General features: G+C 39.5%; 1 long non-coding RNA gene across 2 annotated transcripts in view; it reads right to left on the minus strand.

The window, feature by feature from the left end:
• LOC138166692 (uncharacterized) overlaps nucleotides 1-20,192 on the minus strand; it is a 31,122-nt gene extending 10,930 nt beyond the window's left edge. The window contains exon 1 of one of the 2 annotated variants that reach the window (XR_011169693.1): nucleotides 19,767-20,192. This is a non-coding gene — a long non-coding RNA (uncharacterized lncRNA). The remainder of the gene's footprint in view (nucleotides 1-19,766) is intronic. The other variant, XR_011169694.1, reaches the window with a different exon arrangement.
• Between the last annotated feature and the right edge of the window lie 1,312 nt (nucleotides 20,193-21,504).

A 21,504-nucleotide genomic window follows, 5' to 3' on the forward strand; every position in this document is an offset into this window, starting at 1 on the left:
ATCTATCTATCTATCTATCTATCTATCTATCTATCTATCTATCTATCCTGCCAAATAGTACCCTATCTCTGTCTATCTGTCTTTGTTACTATCTCTACCCTGCTAAACAGTACCCTAGAATCTGGGTCTCAGGTAGTGAGGTGGTATAATAGATAGAATGCTGAGTCTAAAGTAAGGAAGACAACTCTTCCTGAGTTCAAATCTGGCCTCAGATAGTTCCTAGTTGTGTGACCCTGGACAAGTCACTTAACCCTGTTTACCTCAGTTCCCTTATCTGTAATAAGAACCAGAGAAGGAAATGGCAAATCACTCCAGTATCTTTGTCAATAAAACCACAAATGGGGTCATGGAGAGTCAGACATAGCTGAAAAATGATAGAACAATGAGAACAACAAAGAATCTGGGTGCCATATACATCAAAGTATTTATAGTAGCACTGTATATATTATCAAAGAACTGAAAGTCAGGTCATTGCCTATCACTTGCGAAATGGTTAAACAAATTGTAAAGCATAAAGGTAATGGAATATTGCTGTATGAAATTATAATTTTACAAGGCAGTATTGAAAATGCTGCCAAAGGACCCTGGATTTGAAGACAGCCCTGGGTTCACATCTGTGCACTGGTACTATCTTTGTGGCCTTATACCTTCCTCTGCTTGGGCCTCAGTTTTCTTATCTGTACATTGAAAGGATTAGGCTCTAAATTCAAGTTTAAATCTAATGGTTCTGTGATTAGTGTATGGGAGCAGTCTACACAAAGTCCTGTGAGAGACTTTTAAGAAGGGAGAGAAAAGGTATAAATGGGCAGTTGGAGAAAGCTTGATGGAAGAGATGACATCTGAACTGAATTTTGAAGGAAAGGAATTTCAACTGGGAGAGATGGGGAAGGGGAGAACCATTTCATACATGGGAGACAGTGTATGGTGAAAGTTTAGAAACAGAACAGAGCAGAATTTGGAATGAGAGAGACATGGAGATAGCACAAGCGGTATTAGTAGTATAAGATAAGCCTGTAAATGTAGACTGGAGGTAGTTCATTTTACATTTTATTTGGTAAGCAGTGGGGAGCCAAAGCAGATTTGGGGGCTGGGGAGATAGTGAGTTATACCAGTGCCAAGTAGAAGAATGCTCTGTAAAGAAATGATATAGAGACGCAGAGGCAGGCCTGGAAGGCACAGCCCGAAGACACAGAGGCAGGCCTGGAAGGCGCAGCCCACAGACACAGAGGCAGGCCCGGAAGGCACCTGATCAACTCTGAGGGCAAGTCATCCCACCAACCACAAGGGCCACTACCATGACTATCACCAAAGGGCTGGGACTTGAAAGAGCAAGGTAAGAACCAAATGCAGGGGTCCCTGTCCCAGACAGCAAAAACTCCTGGGGCTACCACTTCATACTCCAGAGATTAAAAAAAAAAAAGAGCCCCTGTCAGGACCTCCAAAGACCAGGATGACAGAGTGAACCTCACCTGCTCCAACCCACCCCCTCTGACCCTGAAAACATAGTAACCATTGCCCCAGGGCAAAACCCTCTACAGTAAAGGCTTGGCCAAGATCCCTATAGGAAGGGCGTGGCTGGGGCCCTCCCTCAAAATGGGTAGAAAGCAGACTACAAAGACTCTGGAGTCCTACTATCCTCAGAGGGAGGAACCAAACTCAGAGGGAGACAATGTGGACTCCAAAAGCAAAGCTGAAACATCAACAGGGAATGGGTCCCAAGCACAGAAAGCTCTCCTAGATGAGATCAAAAGGAACTTTGAAAACAAAATGAGAGAGATAGAAGACAAAATGGATAATTCTCTCAATACCAAAATAGCAGAATTAGAAAAACATTATAATGAAGAAAACATCTCTCGAAAAAGAAAAGTGTATGATATAGAAAAGGAGATCCAAAAAAGGGTAAAATAGAAATCGAGAGAATCCACTGGACACCTGCTGCAAGAGATCCCAAACTGAAAAGTCCTCGAAATGTTGTGGCCAAACTCCAGAACAACAAGATAAAAGTGAAAGAAACAATTCAAATATCGAGGGTCCACAGTGAGGATTGCACAGGATTTGGCAGCCTCTACACTGAAAGATTGGAGGCAGTGGAAAACAATTTTCCGGAAGGCAAAAGAGCTCAGGTTACAAACAAGGAACACATACCCAGCGAGACTGAGCATATACTTCCAGGCAAAGAGATGGTCATTCAATGATAATTAACAGAGTTCCAGACCTTCCTGATAGAAAAGCCAGAACTCAATGGAAAATTCAACCTCCAATTATGAGATGCAACAGTGACTTAGAAAGGTAAACAAGGAGAACACACACACACACACCCTGCTATTTGATAAGAGCAAACTGGTTATAGACAAGTAGAGGGTATGAGTATAAAATACACAAAATGACGATTTAAAAAAATCTTATTAAGGGCTACAAAGGGATAGCAATGGAAGAAAGGGAATGGATGAAGTGGAAAAGGGTAAATTATGCCACACATAGAGGCATAAAAACTGTATATCAGAGGAAAAAAAGGGAGGGAGTTGGGAAGCATATGAGCTTTTTCCCTCATTGGTTCTGGTACACGGAGGGAATAACAACCAGTTAAGCATAAGATTCCAGGGAGAAGAAATGCAAAAAGTATCATTTTAGAGGGAAAGAGGGGTGGGAGAGGAGCTTCACATGAGATTTGTTCCTGTCACTCTTGGTGCAAAGAAGAAATAACATACTTCATTAAGTATAAAAAATATCCTCCAGGCAGTAGGAGGGGGAAAGGGTTACGAAAGGGGGGTGGGAGTGGTTTGTAGGGAGGGAAGTAGTAAGTGGAAAGGGGAGGAAAAGGGAGGGAGGCTGATGAGGGAATAATGAAGGAGGTGGTGGTCAAAAGGAAAACTATTAAGGGGGGAAGGGAGAAGGGAGGGAAAATATGAACATTAAAAGGGGCAAGAATAGGATGGAGGGAAAGAAACAGATAACAATCATAACTGTAAATGTGAATGGAATGAACTCTCCCATAAAACGGAGATGGATAGCAGAATGGATTAGAAATCATAATCCTACAATATGCTGTTTACAAGAAACACATCTGAAACAGAGGGATACACACAAGGTAAAGGTAAAAGGTTGGAGTAAAATATATCATGCCTCAGCTAAAGTAAAAAAAGCAGGGGTAGCAATTCTTATCTCAGATAAAGAAAAAGCAAAAATTGACCTAATTAAAAGAGATAAGGAAGGAAACTATATCCTGTTAAAAGGCACCATCAAGAATGAAGCAATATCATTACTTAACATATATGCACCAAATGGTATAACATCCAAATTCCTAGAGGAGAAGGTAAAGAAATTAGAGGAAGAAATAGATAGCAAAACTATACTAGTGGGAGACCTTAATCTCCCCCTCTCTGAACTTGATAAATCCAACCTCAAAATAAACAAGAAAGAAGTTAAGGAGGTGAACAGAATTTTAGAGAAGATAGATATGATAGATCTCTAGAGAAAACTGAATGGGGATAAAAAGGAATATAATTTCTACTCAGCGGTTCATGGCACATACTCAAAAATTGACCACGTTGTACAGCATAAAAACCTCACAATTCTATGCAGTAAGGCAGAAATATTAAATGCATCCTTCTCAGATCATGATGCAATAAAAATTATATGCAATAAAAGGCCTTGGAAAGACAGACTAAAAACTAATTGGAAATTAAACAATTTTATCCTAAAGAATGAGTGAGTCAAAGAAGAAATTATAGAAACAATCAGTAATTTCTTTCAAGAGAATGACAATAATGAGACAACATACCAAAATCTGTGGGATGCATTAAAGGCAGTTCTTAGTGGAAGTTTTATATCCCTGAGTGCATACATGATTAAATTAGAGAAAAGGGAGGTCAATGAATTGGGCATGGAATTGAAAAACCTAGAAAAAGAACAAATTCAAAATACCCAATTAAATACTGAATTAGAAATATTGAAAACCAAAGGAGAGATTAAAAAATTGAAATTACAAAAACTATTGAATTAATAAATAAAACTAAGAGCTGGTTTTATGAAAAAAAAATTGATAGACCCTTAGTCAATATGGTAAAAAAAAAAAAAGAAAGAAGAAAACCAAATTATGAGTATCAAAAATGAAAAGGGCAAATCTATCTCCAATGAAGAGGAAATCAAAACAATAATTAGGAATTATTTTTCCCAATTGTATGCACATAAATATGACAATCTTAGGGAAATGGATGAATATTTACAAAAATACAAGTTGCCCAGATTAACTGAAGAGGAAGTAAATTACTTAAATAACCCCATCTCAGAAAAAGAAATTGAACAAGCCATCAGTCAGCTCCCTAGGAAAAAATCTCCAGGGCCAGATGGATTCACTAGTGAATTCTATCAAACATTTAAAGACCAATTGATTCCAATACTCTACAAACTATTTGGGGAAATTAGTGAAGAAGGAGTCCTACCAAATTCTTTTTATGACACAAATATGGCAATGATACCTAAATCAGGAAGAGATAAAACAGAGAAAGAAAATTATAGACCAATCTCCCTCATGAATATAGATGCAAAAATTCTAAATAAAATACTAGCAAAAAGACTACAGCAACTTATCTCATGAATAATATACTTTGGTCAGGTAGGATTTATTCCAGAAATGCAAGGATGGTTTAATATTAGGAAAACCATCAGTATAATTGATCATATCAACAATAAAGCTAGCAGAAACCACATGATCATCTCAATAGATGCAGAAAAGGCTTTGGACAAAATACAACATCCATTTCTATTAAAAACATTAGAAAGTATAGGAATAAATGCAGCCTTCCTTAAAATAATAGGTAGCATCTATTTAAAGCCACCAGCAAGTATTATATGTAATGGGGAGAAGCTAGAAGCATTCTGCATAAGATCAGGGGTGAAACAAGGGTGTCCACTATCACCCCTCTTATTCAATCTGGTACTAGAAATGTTAGCAGTAGCAATTAGAGAAGAAAAAGTAATCAAAGGAATCAAATTAGGCAAAGAAGAGACCAAGCTATCACTCTTTGCAGATGATATGATGATATACTTAGAGAATCCTAGAGAATCAAGTAAAAAAACTACTTGAGACAATAAATAAATTTGGCAAAGTTGCAGGATATAAAATAAACCCGCATAAATCCTCAGCATTTCTATATATTTGCAATGAATTTCAACAGCAAGAGATAGAAAGAGAAATCCCATTTAAAGTTACTGTAGACATTATAAAATATTTGGGAATCTACCTGCCAAAGCACCCAGGACCTATATGACCACAACTACAAAACAATTTTCACACAAATGAAATCAGATCTAACTAATTAGAAAAATACCAATTGCTCATGGCTGGGTTGAACTAATATAATAAAAATGACAATTTTACCTAAATTAAACTATATATTTAGTGCTATACAAATTAATTTACCAAAAAACTACTTTATAGAGCTAGAAAAAATAGTAACAAAATTCATTTGGAAGAATAAACGGTCCAGAATATCAAGGGAATTAATGAAAAGAAATGCTAGGGAAGGTGGACTAGCTATACCAGATTTCAATCTGTATTATAAAGCAGCAGTCATCAAAACTACTTGGTACTGGCTGAGGAATAGAGGAGTGGATCAATGGAATAAATTAGGCACACGAGATTCAGAAGTCAACGACTATAGTAATCTATTTTTTGATAAACTCCCAGACCATGGTTTTTGGGATAAGAACTCACTATTTGACAAAAACTGCTGGAAAACCTGGAATATAGTATGGTAGAAACTGGGCATAGACCATTATCTAACACCATATACCAAAATCAAGTATAAATGGTTGCATGATCTAGGTATAAAGGTTGATACTGTAAGCAGTCTCCTAAAACAAGCAATAGTTTACCTGTCAGATTTGTGGAAAGGGAAAGACTTAATGACTAAACAAGAATTAGAGAACATTATAAAATGTAAAATGGATAATTTTGACTACATGAAATTGAAAATTTTCTGTACAAACAAAGCCAATGTAACCAAGATTAAGAGGGAGGTGGGAAATTGGGAAAGAATCTTTACAACCTATGTCTCTGACAAAGGACTCAATTCTAAAATATACAGAGAATTGAGTCAAATGTATAAGAATACAAGTCATTCCCTAATTGATAAATGGTCAAAGGATATGTACAGGCAGTTTTCAGAGAAAGAAATTAAAGATATCTATAAGCACATGAAGAAATGCTCTAATTCACTATTTATTAGAGAAATGCAAATCAAAACAACTCTGAGGTACCACATCTCACCAGTCAGATTGGCTAAGATGACAAAACAGGAAAATGACAAATGCTGGAGAGGATGTGGGCAAATTGGAACACTAATGCATTGCTCGTGGAGTTGTGAACTGATCCAGCCTTTCTGGAGAGCAATCTGGAATTACGTTCAAAGGGCTATAAATAATTTCATACCCAGCAATACCACTTCTAGGGTTGTATCCCAGAGAGATCATGTAAGTGGGAAAAAGATGTACAAATTATGTACAAAAATATTTATAGCAGCTTTTTTTATGGTAGCAAAGAATTAGAAATTAAGTGGGTGCCCATAAATTCGGGAATGGCTGAACAAGTTGTGGTATATGCATGTTATGGAATACTATTTTGCTATAAGAAACTAGGAGCAGATGGACTTCATATTTACCTGGAGAGGCTTATACGAACTGATGCTGAGTGAGAAGAGTAGAACCAAGAGAAATTTGCACACAATTACAGACACAACATATGTGTGATGACCAACTTTGATAAATTGCACTCTTCTCACCAATGCAATGATATAAGTCTACCCCAAAAGACTCATGTTAGAGAGAAATGTGTGCATCCAGAGAAAGAACTAGAAAGAACTGAGTTTATATCCAGATGGAAGCAAAATACCTGATCTTTTTCCTATAAAAAATAAAATAAAAAAATGAAAAGCTAACTGTTGGGAATGTAAAAAAAAATGCAACATTTAAAATCTTATAAGTGCTTTTCATTTAAAAGTCACAATACCATAAGATCTAGGTGATAATGTAATACACTAATAAATAGATGAACTATTTAAAAAAACATAAAACTCAGATTTCTTAATTCAAAAAAAGAAATTATATAAAGGTGACTTTGTGTAATACACAAATGTAATAGAATAAACTGTATGAAATGATGAACATAAGAATATAGAGAAGTATGGGAAGAATTATATGAACTGATACAAAGTGAAATAAGAATAAAGAAAACAATAATAACAAGGAAAACAAATAAACAGTGCCTACAATGACAACAAATTAAGCTGAGTGCTTAAAAATTTAATGATCAAACTTGACTTTGAAGAAGAGATATGAGTGCCTGCTTTACCCTTTCCTTTGCATCTGTGAGGAACCATGGACTTGAAATTACATGTATCCTGTCAGACCTGGATGATATATTGCTTAGTTTTGCCCTATTGCTTTTTACTCCTTTTTTCTTTATTTTATTTTTGTCATAAGGAATGACTCTCCTGGTGGGGAGAAAATAAAAGATGTCAATCTTTTTTTTTTAATTACAAGCAACCCAAAGAATAATGGAGAGATGCTTGGGGCTATAAGTGGATGGCAAGCTACCATACTCATGGGCAAAAGGGGCCATAGAAGATATCCTTGAGAACAGATCCAACCTGAAAATAATAATAACAACCAGCATTTATATAACACCTTAAAGTTTGCAAAATACATTACCTCACTTGATCTTCACAACAATCCCGCTGTTTGCAGCTGAGGAAACTGAGGCAAAGAGGGGTTAAATAACTTGCCTAGGATCACAGAGCTAGTAAATGACTGAGAAGAGATTAGAACTCAGGTCTCTGGTACCAAGTACAACACATATAGAAAAACTGAGATTTTGTGAGTGAGGGCTGGTAGATGGACAGCCTCCCTGCTGACAGGAAATAGAGAAATTCACACAGGTTAGACTTCAGGAAAATATGAATAAGAAACCACACAATTAAATCGTGATCTCTGCCAGTAAAAGGAGGATCTGCTTCTGCAGACACATCCAGGTATCTCGGTGTCTATTCCTCACTGCTTTTTAAATTTAATTCTAAAGCCTGCTTGTTTGTAGCTTTGAATGATAAACAGGACCCTGGAGAACTGAGAAGAGTGATCAGCATTTACTCTTCCCTCTGAAAAATATCCTTGAGAGACCCAGTTCAGGGAACCAATTAAATGTTGTTTGTTAAAATTCAGGCAAAATATTTAGTAGGCAGTTTGAAAACTGTTCTTAATGCAAGAGATGGGGTATCAGGAGCAGGTTTTGATTTATTGAAAAAACAACCAACCAAGATTCAGAAGTGAACTCTCTACAATACTCACTCACTTCCATTTTAATCTTTTCCATCTCTCCCAACTGCCTTTTTTTAGTGTCAGATAACAGCATTAATGGAAAACGCTTATTAAGAACACAAGTGGGGTGGATGTGATCAAAAAATTACTGGGCTTTATTTTGGAAGCACATAACCTTCCATCTGCCAATGCACAGGGGATGAAGCAATAGCAGCAAATGTTTCCCCTTTGTAGATGTCTGAGATGGGGTTTACCAGCATTCTCTTTTATAGGGATAGACTGCTTTTCATCCAAGTACCTGGAAAGAATTAGCCTGGCCGATTAGGGAGTAAAACTGTAAACCACAAGCTTAAAACTTGACCTGAAGCAATGGTACTTTCAACACCCCAGCAGTGTATTTGCTATGATTGGGATTCACATGAGATAGGATAGTGAGTTATGGATTCTTTGAGTATCCTGCAGATAGAGAGGCCCCATGTTGTAATGTATACAGAGAGAGAGCTGGCCCCCAAATCAGGAAGACTTGGGTTCAAATCCTATTCATTCTCCCTGGGAGGTCAAAGTGGTAAGAATAGGGGATTTCATTGATATAGGGAACTTCCAGAAGAGGAAACTTTGTCTACCAATACAGGCTAAAATTCACCTTTTTTGCAGCTTGTAGTCAAAGAACACCTTAGAGCATCGTCATCATTTGGTCATTTTTCAATTGTGTCTAACTCTTTGTGACCCCATTTGGAGTTTTCTTGGCAGAGATACTGGAATGGCTTACATTTTTTTTCAGCTCATTTTTCAGATGAGGAAGCTGAGGCAAACAGGGTTAAGTGACTTTCCAAGGTCATACCTTGGTCATGACCCCATTTGGGGTTTTCTTAGCAAAGGTATTGGAGTGGTGTGCTATTTCCTTCTCTAGCTTATTTTTCAGATGAAGAAACTGAAATAAACAGGGTTAAGTGACTTGCCAGGGTCACACAGTTATTACCATGTTTCCCCGATAATAAGACCTATCCCGAAAATAAGCCCTATTGAGAGTGCTACTGTAGTGAAGGTGATCCCCTGCGCTACACGCTATATTACGGTACCCTCTGTATGCACCGTCCCCCCCCCCGGGTGAAATGCACGTCGCGCTCCGAGCTGCATCCAATCAGAGCTGCAGCAGTGAGCGTGTCATCCTGTTCTTCCCCAGTGATTTGCTTATTGAATAAAGGTACATTTTTTTGTTCACATTTACCTGTTTATTAAAATTGCTGTCAATGTTCATTAAAATAAGCCCTTCCCTGAAAATAAGCCCTCTGGTGTTTTTCTGTCCAAAAAAATTAATAAGACAGTGTCTTATTATCGAGGAAACACGGTAAGTATCTGAGGCCAGATTTGAATTCATGAAGATCAGTCTTCCTGACTCCAGGCCTGGAGCTCTATCCACTATTTTTCATTCAGTGGAATAGCATTCAGTGGAATCAAGCATTCTTGATGAAAAAACCAGAGTTGAATCAAAAATTTGAAATTCAGATACAAGAAGCAAGAGAAGCATGAGAAGGTAAACAGGGAAAAGAAATCATAAGGAACTTATCAAAGTTGAACTATTAACATTCCTACATGGAAAAACGATAACTGTAACTTATGAAACTTTTCTCAGTATGAAAATAGTTGAAGGGAATATATATATATATATATTATATATACATATATATGTATGTCTATATTGGAGGGTATATGGGCATATGAATACATATGTGAATATGTATATATGTTTACAGGTATACATAGATAGAGGGCACAGGTCCAATTTAATAGGAAGGGATGATACTTAAAAGGTGAAATTAAGAGGTGAGAGAAGAATATAATGAGAGAAAATGGGGAGAGACAGAATGGGATAACCTATCTCATATAGAAGAGGCAAGGGAAAATGGTTACAATGGAGGGGAAGAACAGGAAGGCAAAAGGGAATGGGTCAACCTTATTCTCACTGAATTTGGCTCAGGGAGGGAATGACATACACACTAAATAGGGAATCTAACCCTACAGGAGAGTAGGGGGGGAGGGGATGAGAAGGGGGATGAGGGAAGGGAGAGGAGGCTAGTGGGGAGGGAAGTTGGAAGCACCCACTTTTGAAAAGGGACGGGATCAAAGTAGAGAACAGAACAAGTGGGAGGTGGGATAGGAAGGAGGGAAATATAGTCAGGCTTTTACAATGTATCTACTATGTTAATGTTTTGCATTAGCTACACATGTGCAACCTATACTGAACTGCTTATCTTCCCAGTAGGGGTGGGTGACAAGGGAGGAAGGGAATGAATCTGGAATTCAAAGTTTTAAAATCAAATGTTTAAAATTAAATATATATATATGTATATTAATTTTATAAGTATTATATTATATTATAAATATAATAAGTATTATTAATACTATCTTACATGTAATTGGGGAAAGAAGATATACAGGCACTGGGGCATAGAGATCCACCATGCCCTACTGGAAAGTCAGAGGGAGTATGGGAGAAGATAGGGGAGGGAGCAGATTGGAGGAGGGGATATCCTGTGGGACTGCTATTTTGGGGTGGTAGGCAGGGGAAAAACGGGGAGAAAATTTGTAACTCAAAATCTGGTGGAAATGAATGATGTAAATCAGAAGTTAATAAAGCATTTGAAAAATGAAAAAAATAAAAAAAACAAATGTTTTTTAAAAATTGGTTTTTTACATGCAAGTGGGAAATAAGATATATAGACACTGGGGTATAGAAAGCCATCTTGCCCTGCTAGAAAGTTAGAGAGGGGATAGGGAAGGATATAAGAGAGAGCAGATTGGAGGAAACGGTATTTAGTAGGCTCACTATTTGAGGTGAGGGTTAGGGGAAGGACAGAGAGAAAAATTTGTAACTCAAAATCTTGTGGAAATGAATGTTGAAAACTAAAAATAAATAAATTGCCTGATTTTTTTTTAAATCATCCATTCTGCTGATCCTAAAAAAAAGGAAATAATGTCAGATATGGGATTTCAAATCCAGGCCTGATTCCAAAGCTGACTCTCTTCCTTATACCATGATATCTCTCAGCTTGGTGAGTTGGTTGCATGGTGTTTGAAGAGCCTTATGCACTTTTAAAATCACAAATCAAGTCCAAAAAACAGTGTAAGAAATTGGATACCAGGTATCCTGGTACCAGAAAGCATTTTATCACAGCCCCAAACTAGCAAGTCTGATGGCTTGGGCAAGCAGTGGAAAAGGTATATTCAAATCAACGTTTAAGGCAAATTCAGAAGGGCAGGGAAAACATACGGATATAGAGATCACAGACCTAAGTAACTAGGGTCTTTATAGTAATGAAACTAAGTCCCTAAACTATCACTGAGTCCTAATAACTACTCCTAATCACTACCGGTCCTAATAACCGACCTTTTTATTATTCAGAGCTGATTTGCATATTTCACAGTTCTTGTGAATTTATACCTTTTGAGTATGTACAGCCTTCTAACATTGGCATTTAAGCATTAATGGCTGCTTAGAGAGCACCTCTTAATGGGTCAGGGAGAAGAGGGTGCTGCTATTATTCTTTGAGTTGGTTTTTAGAGGAAGTGGTAGCTCTCTCCACATTCCCCTTCGGTGGTAGAATATAGCCTTGAAGAAAACCTCAGTATCTGTGTGGCCTTGGCTAAATAACTTTGCTTTTCAGGACCTCAGTTTTTTCATCTATGAAATGAGGAGACAGGACCAGATCTGAGGCATCAAACATATGGAGGGTGCTGCTAGTAACACTCCAGAGTGCCCTGGGATCCAGATTAAAATATAATTGGAAAATATTTAACAAAATAAATAAAAATCCAATTGAACAAAGATAATATCAATATGTGGTTTTCCAAGTTAATATGCAGCCATGTGGATCCTTATATTAACTTTAGTGGCCCCATTTGCACTTCAGTTTGACTGGGCTGGATGACCTCTAAGGCCCTTTATAGTTATCTGTGATCCTATGATCTGTTCAGACCCATTCTTTCCATAGCTGCCAAAATCATCTCCCTAAGGCATGGTTTAGACCAAACCACTCTCTCCCTCAGAATCCTTCCCTGGATCCCTATTGCTTAAAGGAAAATTCAAATCAATAAGCATTTGTTGTGTTCAATAGCCAGTTATGTTCAAGGCACCGTGCTAGGCACTCAGGATACAAAGACATAAATGAACAGACCCTGCCTTTCCAGGGAACTTCCCTTCTACTATGTACAAATGTATACAGATTTTTTTTAAGCAAAGTAATTTCAAGAGTAAGAGAGTGCTTCCAAGTATGGGGGCAGGATTGTAAGGGATCAGGAAAAGTCATGACTAGCAGGTGGTTTCTGAGCTTGGTCCTGAAGGAAGTTAGGGAAGGTTTGGTGAGGAGAGGAAGAATGTAAAATATGAAAAACCAGCAGCAAAGGGTATGGAGTTCTGAGGTTGGGGACAGAAAGAGTCACAATTTGGCTACAACTCAGATAAGTGATAAAGGAGGTTAGAACTAAGTTCCATGAGACAATATAAGTCTAATGGTAGTTCACAATCTGGTCATAATTCACACTTCCCTGTTATACAGTCTACTTTTCAACCAAACTGAACTACTGGCTAATCCCTGATCTCTCTCTCTCTGCCTGGAGCTTCCCACCTCCATCCATTTGCACAGATTACCCACCATAGGCAGCTAGGTGGCACCATAGTGGATAAAGTGTTGGGCCTAGGGTCAGGAAGACTCATTTTCCTGAGTTCAAATCCAGTCTCAGATACTTCTTAGCTGTGTGACCCTGAGCAAGTCATTTAACCCTATTTGCCTCAGTTTCCTCATATGTAAAATGAGCTGGGGAAGGAAATGGCAAGAAACCCCAAAACTAAATGGGGTCATGAAGAGTTGGACATGACTGAAAACAGCTGAACAACAACTGGATCCTGCCCTAACAACAGAGGTTTGTTTGTTTTTTATCCGCCCCTGATGACCAGTCCTATCAGAAAGGTAAGGTGAATAGCTCATGGCAACTGGGATATACACCCTCCCATGCTCAAGAGAGAGCCCAGCTATAGCCTAAAGTTTTCTATGTCCAGACTGATTCTATATCTAGGGGAAATTCCAGGGTCATGAAATCTCATAGGCAGCTGAACATTCAGTTAATCCTTGTTCAATTGTTTTCAGTTGTGTTTCACTCTCTGTGACCCCATTTGGGGTTTTCTTGGCAAAGATATTGGAATGGTTCACCATTTCCTTCTCCAGCTCATTTTACAGATGAGAAAACTAAGGTAATCAGGGTTAAGTGACTTGACCGGGATCACATAGCTAGTAAGTGTCTAAGGTCAGTTTTGAACTCCAAAAGATGAGGCTTCCTGACTCCTGGCCCTACCCTCTAGGCACTATGTGCCACATAGCTGCCCTCAGTTGATGCTTATTTTTTTTAAAATGCATGGTCTTCCTTCCTATTGAGTACTTACTAAGTCTGTACTCAGAGTTTAAATGGCATATGTAGCATTCTAGTTTGTCAATGGCCTTCATCAGGACCCAACTTCATTATATCACAATCATTTAAATATAGCAAGTTCAAAGGTTTAGCCAATGGGTGGGGGCTGAGAGCTAAATTCTAACGGATAGATTCACAGATACACATACCCCTAGACAACAAATGATGCTACCCCATACTAACAGGCACAGATGAAGGACAGATGGTTCAGGACTCTCAGTTAACTATAGGAAGCAAGGGAATTAATCAATATTTCTACCCTATTGGGACATGCATAAGCTGCCAGGGTGAGCATGGAACGATGAGGATTATGAACCTTCCTTTTAAGAAGCTATCAATGCCACCTGGTGGCCAAATATCATATTTATTTGGGAATTGGCATAACTCCCTCAGAAATTATAAGGCCATTGAGGGAGAGGATGGCGACATTTTTCAATTTTGTAGCACCTGGCACATTTTTTGGGGGTCCATGCCAAAGATTTCAATTGTCATAGAGGACTCCAGGGGAGAAAACAGCTTTTTTTTCCAATGTAAATTGTGAATTATTCTGTAATTTATTTGTAATCAGTGGACTGGCCCATGAGGGTCCCATACTTGACAGACACTCATCATTCTGGGCCTACTGTCAATTCACATTGGTGGTGTGGTGAAGCTACTTTCCAAAATTTTTCACAGTGGAATATTTTCCCTTGATGATGCAGTGTGTGCTGGTATCTAATGACTAATTATGCGTGGTGACAAAAGTCGTTCAGTGGGCTGCTAAATCAGATGGGAGTGCACAAACAAAAAATTCCAGTAGAGGAACGCTTCCATTCTACCCAAGAAGCTTGTGAGGAAGAAGAAGAAATGCTATGGACCTCTATATGGACTGAGTAGTAGGGATAATGGCAGCAGCAATAGCAGCCTATTGTAGCTATTTTTTCTCATCACTCAGTGGCCATGTGGCCATGAACACATGACCCACTATTTCTGTCTTTATTGTCTTCATTCCTTCCCAATCTTCAGTAAATGAGCATTGGAGGGGGAATGAACCAGGTTACCTTGAGAACTTTAAAATCTCAGAAGAACAGTAATTGGAGTCTGTAACAAAGTCAGTTGGTGGCTGTAGCAGCTCATCCTAGCAAGGAACCGGCTCTGAGGAACAGCCTACTTGAACCCACCAAGTAATGAGTTGACAAAGTGGTGTTGTTCAGTTATTCATTGATGTTCAACTCTTTGTGATTGCTATCTATAGGGTTTTCTTGGCAAAGATATTGGAGTAGCTTGATATTTCCTTCTCCAGTGGATTGAGGCAAACAGAGGTTAAGTGACTTGCCTAAGGATATTGGTAGTAGAGGAGAATGTGCTCCTAGTTTAGGAGTTTGTCCTTGATATGACTTTTCATTAAATATTATTTTTAAAGAACTAATTGATGTTAACTGATTAATCAATGTTGAGAAGAGGGAAGCCAGCCAAAATGATATTGGGAAGGTGTTAGCAAAGTAAAATCTATTGGGGAGGAACAAACCAGAAAAGAGTTGATGAGTGATAGTATTAAAATGCCCCCCCCAAACTATCAGCATTACCCTTGGAACCCTGAAGGGTGTTGTGGGGACCTGGCCTGCCTATACAAATGGGGTTAGGAAAGTGAGCCCAGAACCTTGTTCAGTCGTTTTCGGTCATGTCCAACTCTTCATGACCCCATTTGGGCTTTTCGTGGCAGAGATACTGGAGTAGTTTACCATTTCCTTCTCCAGCTTATTTGACAGATGAGGAAACTGAGGTAAACAGGGTTAAATACTTGCCCAGGGTCACACAACCAATAAGTGTTTGGAGATGGATTTGAACTCAGGTCTTCCTAACTCCAGGCCTGGTGCTCTGTCCCCTATGCATCCTCACTGCCCCACCTTGTTATATAGTAAGCACTGAATAAAGTTTGTTGTGTGAATTGAATGGAGACAAGGTCTACCAGGAACCACCTTCAGTTTCTAGACCAATTTCGTGATCTGATTTAATCACAACACACAATTGCCTGTCATAACTGGAAACTCAGTCATTCCTACTGCTTATGGCCATGACCACTCAGTTTACCATCGAGCTGAACAGAGAAGAGGATGAATGGCTTGTTCTTGATTGTTCAGGACTTTATTCAATGTCTTAGCTGAAGCCATCAATGTCATGCAAATGACATTGACATCAAGCCGTTTGGAACAGTTAGCAGCCTGAATGGCAAAATCAGGAATTCTGAAGCAGTAAGGTGAGAAGCCAGTGGAAGTCAGAGAAGAAAATGGAGGCCCTGAAGGCAGAGGACATACGTTCAAATCCCAGTGTCACCACTTACTGGTGTGACTTTGGATAAATTAACTTCTCTCCCAATCTGTAAAATGGCATGGCGAGTGACTTTGTGTCCAGAAGGGAGGTCTCCTTCATTCATCTCATGGGAGTATTGTCCTGAGCATCACCTTTCAGGAAGGATGTAGACAAGCAGGCATATGGCCAGAAGAGGGTCATCAGAATGCTAAGGAGACTAGAGACAATGACATATGAAATTGGTGGAAGAAACTGGGGATATTTAGCCTGGGGAAAAACTTGAGAGTATCCATTCGTTGTCTTCAAGTACAGGGTGTCCCAAAAGTCATAGTGCAGTTTAAAGCTTGAATAACTTCAGAATTAGGGACATAGGCACTGTTTTTGTTGTTGTTTCAGTCATTTCTGACTCTTTGTAACCCAATTTGGGATTTTCCTGGCAAAGATACTGGAGTGTCTTGCCATTTCCTTCTCTAGCTCATTTTACAGATGAGGAAACTGAGGCCAGTAGGGTTAAGTGACTTGCCCAGGGTCACACAGATAGTAAGTGGTCAGATTAGAACTCAGGAAGATGAGTCTTCTGATTCCAGGCATGGTGATCTATGCACTATGGGGCTGCCCTCAGTATAAATTCTATAAACTTGCAAAAAAATCTGAAAGTTTGTTTTAAAATATTGGTATATTTAATTAAAATTCAACACAAATTGATTTTCAGACTTTGTACAAAAAATCTTTCCTCATCTGCTGCTCAGTGACTGAAAGGGCTGCACTTATGATGCTAGCCATAAGATTATCCTAAGAATGAGCTTCTGATGAACACAACAGTTCTGATATGATCCCCCCATCCCCCAAGAAAATTTCTGTTGGAGATAGCTCAGATGGCCCAGGTGGCTAAGTAAGAGAGCTTCCTCCACCTATAAATGTTTGAGAATATCATCCAGAAATGGTCAGGTATGAAATGCATAATTACAAGGTACCCCATCTTGTTAAAATTAAAGTGTATTGTCAAAATACACAAGACCAAATGAGTATAAAAGAAAGTAAAATAAGAAAACTTTTGAATTGTGGCTTTTGTAAGTTTGTAGAATTTATAGTGAGGGCAACTAGGTGAACCAGTGGATGGGGCACCTGGCCTAGAGTCAGGAAAAGCAGAGTCCAAATGCAGCCTCAGACACTAACTAGCTGTGTGACCCTGGGCAAGTCACTTAACCTCTGTCTGCCTCAGCTTCCTCATCTGTGAAATGGGGATAATAATAGTACTTACCTCCCAGGGTTATTGTGAGTATCAAATGAGGTAATAATTGTAAAAGTACTCAGCACAGTGCCTGCCACATAGTAAGCTCTATAGAAATGTTAGTTATTGTCATGATTATTATTATTTGTCTAAAATCATATACAGGTATTAAAAACTGTCAATTGGGGCGGCTAGGTGGCACAGTGAGTAAAGCGCCAGCCCCAGAGTCAGGAGGACCTGAGTTCGGTTCAGTCCTCAGACACTTAACACACACACACACACCCACACCCACCCACCCACACACACACACAAACTAGCCGTGTGACCTTGGGCAAGTTACTTAACCCCAATTGCCCTCCAAAAGGCAAAAAAAAATTAAAAAAGAACTGTCAATCCCTGGGTAACTCTGGGACCCCTACCCTGTCCTGACTAGCAGTTTCTAATCACTGCCAACCCCCAAAGTAAATGCCAGGGAATCTCTACTGTGACCAGCAGTTTCTAACTGTCCTTTTTCCCCAGAGTCACTTTTGCAATCCCTCCCTTCCTGCAGTTCTGTTATTCTGATGACCCTAGAGGTGACCCCAGCTAGGGGCACAGTCAGTGGCCTGCCTCTGTTGGCTAGAGACAGCTTAAACCAGTCCTGTGGTTTTTCTAGGAAAGTGCTGTTACCTTCAATAAATAATTTGTGAACTGCTGTTCTATCTGTCTACATACCCACCCTTCCCCCCACTTTTGAGTGTCTGTAACCCCTGTTTGTAACTCCCCTCACTGAGGAGAGTAACTGAGTAAAACAGTGTTTTTCTGGATTGCAGTTCCTTGCACCTGAATAAATACCTTACTTTATCATTGATCACCTTGTTGATCTGAGTTTTTGTACAGACTTGACAAAGTGTAGACTTGAACCCAGGCCTAGAATCTCAGCTTTAGAGCTGGAAGGGAACATAGGGGCCATTAAGTCTATTTTACAAATGAGGAGAGTGAGTCCTATAGAAGTTAAGTGACTTGTCCAAGACTATTAATACTTAAGATGGGATTTGAACTCAGATCTTCATGACTCCAAGTCCAGTAACCTATCCACTATACCACCCCATCACCTAAAGCCACCCAGAGAGGAAGAGATGGTTAGGGCTAGAAGCAATGGATTTTTCAGCCTCCCTGGTAAATGCAGGCAGTAACGCTAATAAGATGGACATCTGTGACCTGGAAGGATGGAGAGTTGCAAATTGGACATGTAGCTGCCAAGGCTAACTAGCATTCATTGGTGATGTCATTGCAGCTGGGAAGTTGCCCTGTGCCTTGTGAAGCTCTGCACAATCTCCTTCCCCCATCTCTCTCCCTTTCTCAGTCTCTCTGTCTCTACTTCTCTGTTTCTGTCTTTCCTTCCCTCCTCTTTCTCTTTATATGTCTGTCTTTCTATCTCCCTCCCTCCTCTTTTCGTTTTCCTTTCCCCCCTTCCTCTTTCTTTTTTACTTTCTTTCTTCCTCTTTCTTCCTCCCTCCATCCCTTTCTTTTTTCTTCTCTGCATCTCTCTGCCCTCCCTACCTCCACCCCCCCACACACACTTTCTTGTACACATTCCTGATTTCATTGGTCCTGGAACCTCTCTGGGAAGAAATTCCCTCTAGCAATGTAGATCAGCTCCCACTTAGCAATTTGCATTCTTAGACACTTGGTCTTAGGGTCCTGAGTGGTGAAATGACTTGCCCAGGGTCACACAGCAATAAGTGTCAGAGATGAGACTTGATACAGGTTCCTTTCCAAGTATTAGGCAATTACTCTACCTTAGTTGGTGTCTCTTTGTTTTTGTGGTTCAGTAGATTTAGTTACATCTGTCTCTTCATGTCCCCATTTGTGGATTTCTTGGAAAAGATACTGGAGTGGTTTGCCATTTCCTTCTCTAGCTCAACAGATGAGGAAACTAAAGGTTAAGTGACTTCCCCCAGGGTCACACAACTAGTAAGCATCAGAGGCCAGGTACAAACTCAGGGAGATGAGTCTTTCTGACTTTAGGCACAGCACTGTACCCACTGTGCTACCTAGCTATCCTTCTCTTTGTTTTACCCAACCTTAAAAAAAATCTGTTTCGGTTTCTGAACAAAGGCTCAATCCTCTTTGTAGGATACATTTCCCAGGGGAGGGAGTAGTGGGAAGGGCACTGGACTCAGAGTTAACATTTCTAAAATTCTATTCACCTCCTTAACTTCTTTCTTGTTTGTTTGGTGGCTGGTTTATCTAGTTCTGAGAGGGGACAGTGGAGGTCCCCAGCTAGTATCATCTTGTTGTCTGTTTCGGGACTCAGAGTTAAGGACTGGGGTTCAAGTCTAACAATTGAGTTAGTCACCAAAAGGCTTAGAATCTTAGTTTTCCCATCTGTGAAATGGAGATAAACTTTATACTACTTACCCCACAGGGTGGTCATTGAGTAAAGGACCAATTGCAAATCATGATAGACATTAGCTTCTCTTATTACCTCCTTATATCCTGTAAGCTGAAACATTCCCCTTCTTCTCTGCTTTGGTGGCATCCAGACTGCACATCCACTCTCCTGTTAGAAAAGCAAGTGCTTGCCTCATGCCCAAGCATAACTCAGCTGCTCTCCTGGAACAATCCTGGGGAAGTTAGGTCATGCAGATATGTGCCTGACTTGAGCTTCCAGGAACTCCTTTGTACCCAGTCTCTCCTTAGAATATAAACTACACATGCAGACTCCCAGCAGTGTGGAAATGATGTGAAGCCAGTTTTACTTTGTACCCCAGGAAATTATTTCCAGCAAAATATTTCTGCCCTTCCGTCTGCCCAGATCTGCCTCCTGTCTGCCCAGATCTGCCTTCCATCTGCTCAAATCTGGTGTGTTGCCACCCCTGGAAGCCAGATGTCCTCCCTTCTCTGAGACAAGGTTCCAGCATCTATTCCTTCTCGGAGAGCTGGGATCTTTTCATTCTTCTTTATTTTAAAGATTCCCTTTGTTCACCCTCTAGGGTTGGTGTTTGGGTTCCCAACAGGTGTTTGCTTTAGTCTTCACAAGCAATTCTTTTCCTCTGTACAGAGAAAAGAAAGGCCTGTCTTCTTTAAACTTCAAGGGCTCAAAGCAGATTTTGAAGTGATTTTTTTTTCTTTTGCAGTTTACCTGGTTGAAGAGCTGTGGGTGAAGACAGAGCTGGAATCTTAGCATCTTTGTCATATGTCTAAAATTAAATATTGTTGTTCAGTCGTTTCAATTGCATATGACTCTTCATGACCCTGTGGACCTTTGTCCATGGAAGTTTTTTGGCAATGATACTAGACTGATTGGCCATTTCCTTCTCCAGTGGCAAACAGAGGTTAAGTGACTTGCCCAAGGTCACACAGCTAGGAAATTTCTGAGGTTGCATTCGAACTCAGGTCTTCCTGACTCCAAGGCCAGGGTTCTATCCATTGAGCCACCTAGCTGCCTATCATATCAAGTACCAAGAGCACTGAACCTGGTGAGTCCAGGAAGTCCTGAATTCATATCTGGTCTCAGAGAGTTTCTAGTTGTATGACCCTGGGGAAGTCCTTCCATCCCTATCTGCCTCAGTTACCTCAAATATAAAATGAAGATAATCATAGCACCTCTCTCCCCAGGGTTTTTGTGAAGATAAAATGAGATTGTTTTTGTGGACTGCCTTGTAAACCTCACAGTGCTTCATAAATGATTACAAATATTATAAGCACCACATCCTTGATTCTTGTCATCTTGTCTTTATTGAAATGATGTGACCAAGTGACTAACATCAGGGCAGACAAACAAAGGCACATTTGCATCCCCGACAGCTAAAACACATCTGGAATAATTGTGAATATAAATCAGTTGCCAGTCAATTGTTAAGTGGAAAAGATGGGGTATATTGCTGAATATTGCTTGGGAAAGCCTGCTTGTTCCCCATGAATACTCTCACTTGGGAAGCCTTTGATCTGTATATAAATGACTCTCACAAAGATTTTGTATAAATAGTAGATTCAGTGTTTGAATGACTAGTTACTAAGATACTGTGTTTCAAAATATATAAACTGGGAACTTTTTTTCAGGCCTTTGTACTTCCTGTCCCCCAGAAACTTTGTATATCAGTCCCTCCACACCCTTAGCACCAATGTCCTCTATTAACATCTGGATACTCTTGATCCCATATGATTGTTTGTTTTTTGAACAGTTGTTCATTCCATTTCTGCTTCTTCTATAAGCTCAAAGA

The sequence above is a fragment of the Petaurus breviceps genome, unplaced genomic scaffold (genome assembly GCF_028583685.1).
Source record: "Petaurus breviceps papuanus isolate PSGF00001 unplaced genomic scaffold, PetGlider_PUasm1.0 225, whole genome shotgun sequence".
Taxonomy (NCBI): Eukaryota; Metazoa; Chordata; class Mammalia; order Diprotodontia; family Petauridae; genus Petaurus; species Petaurus breviceps.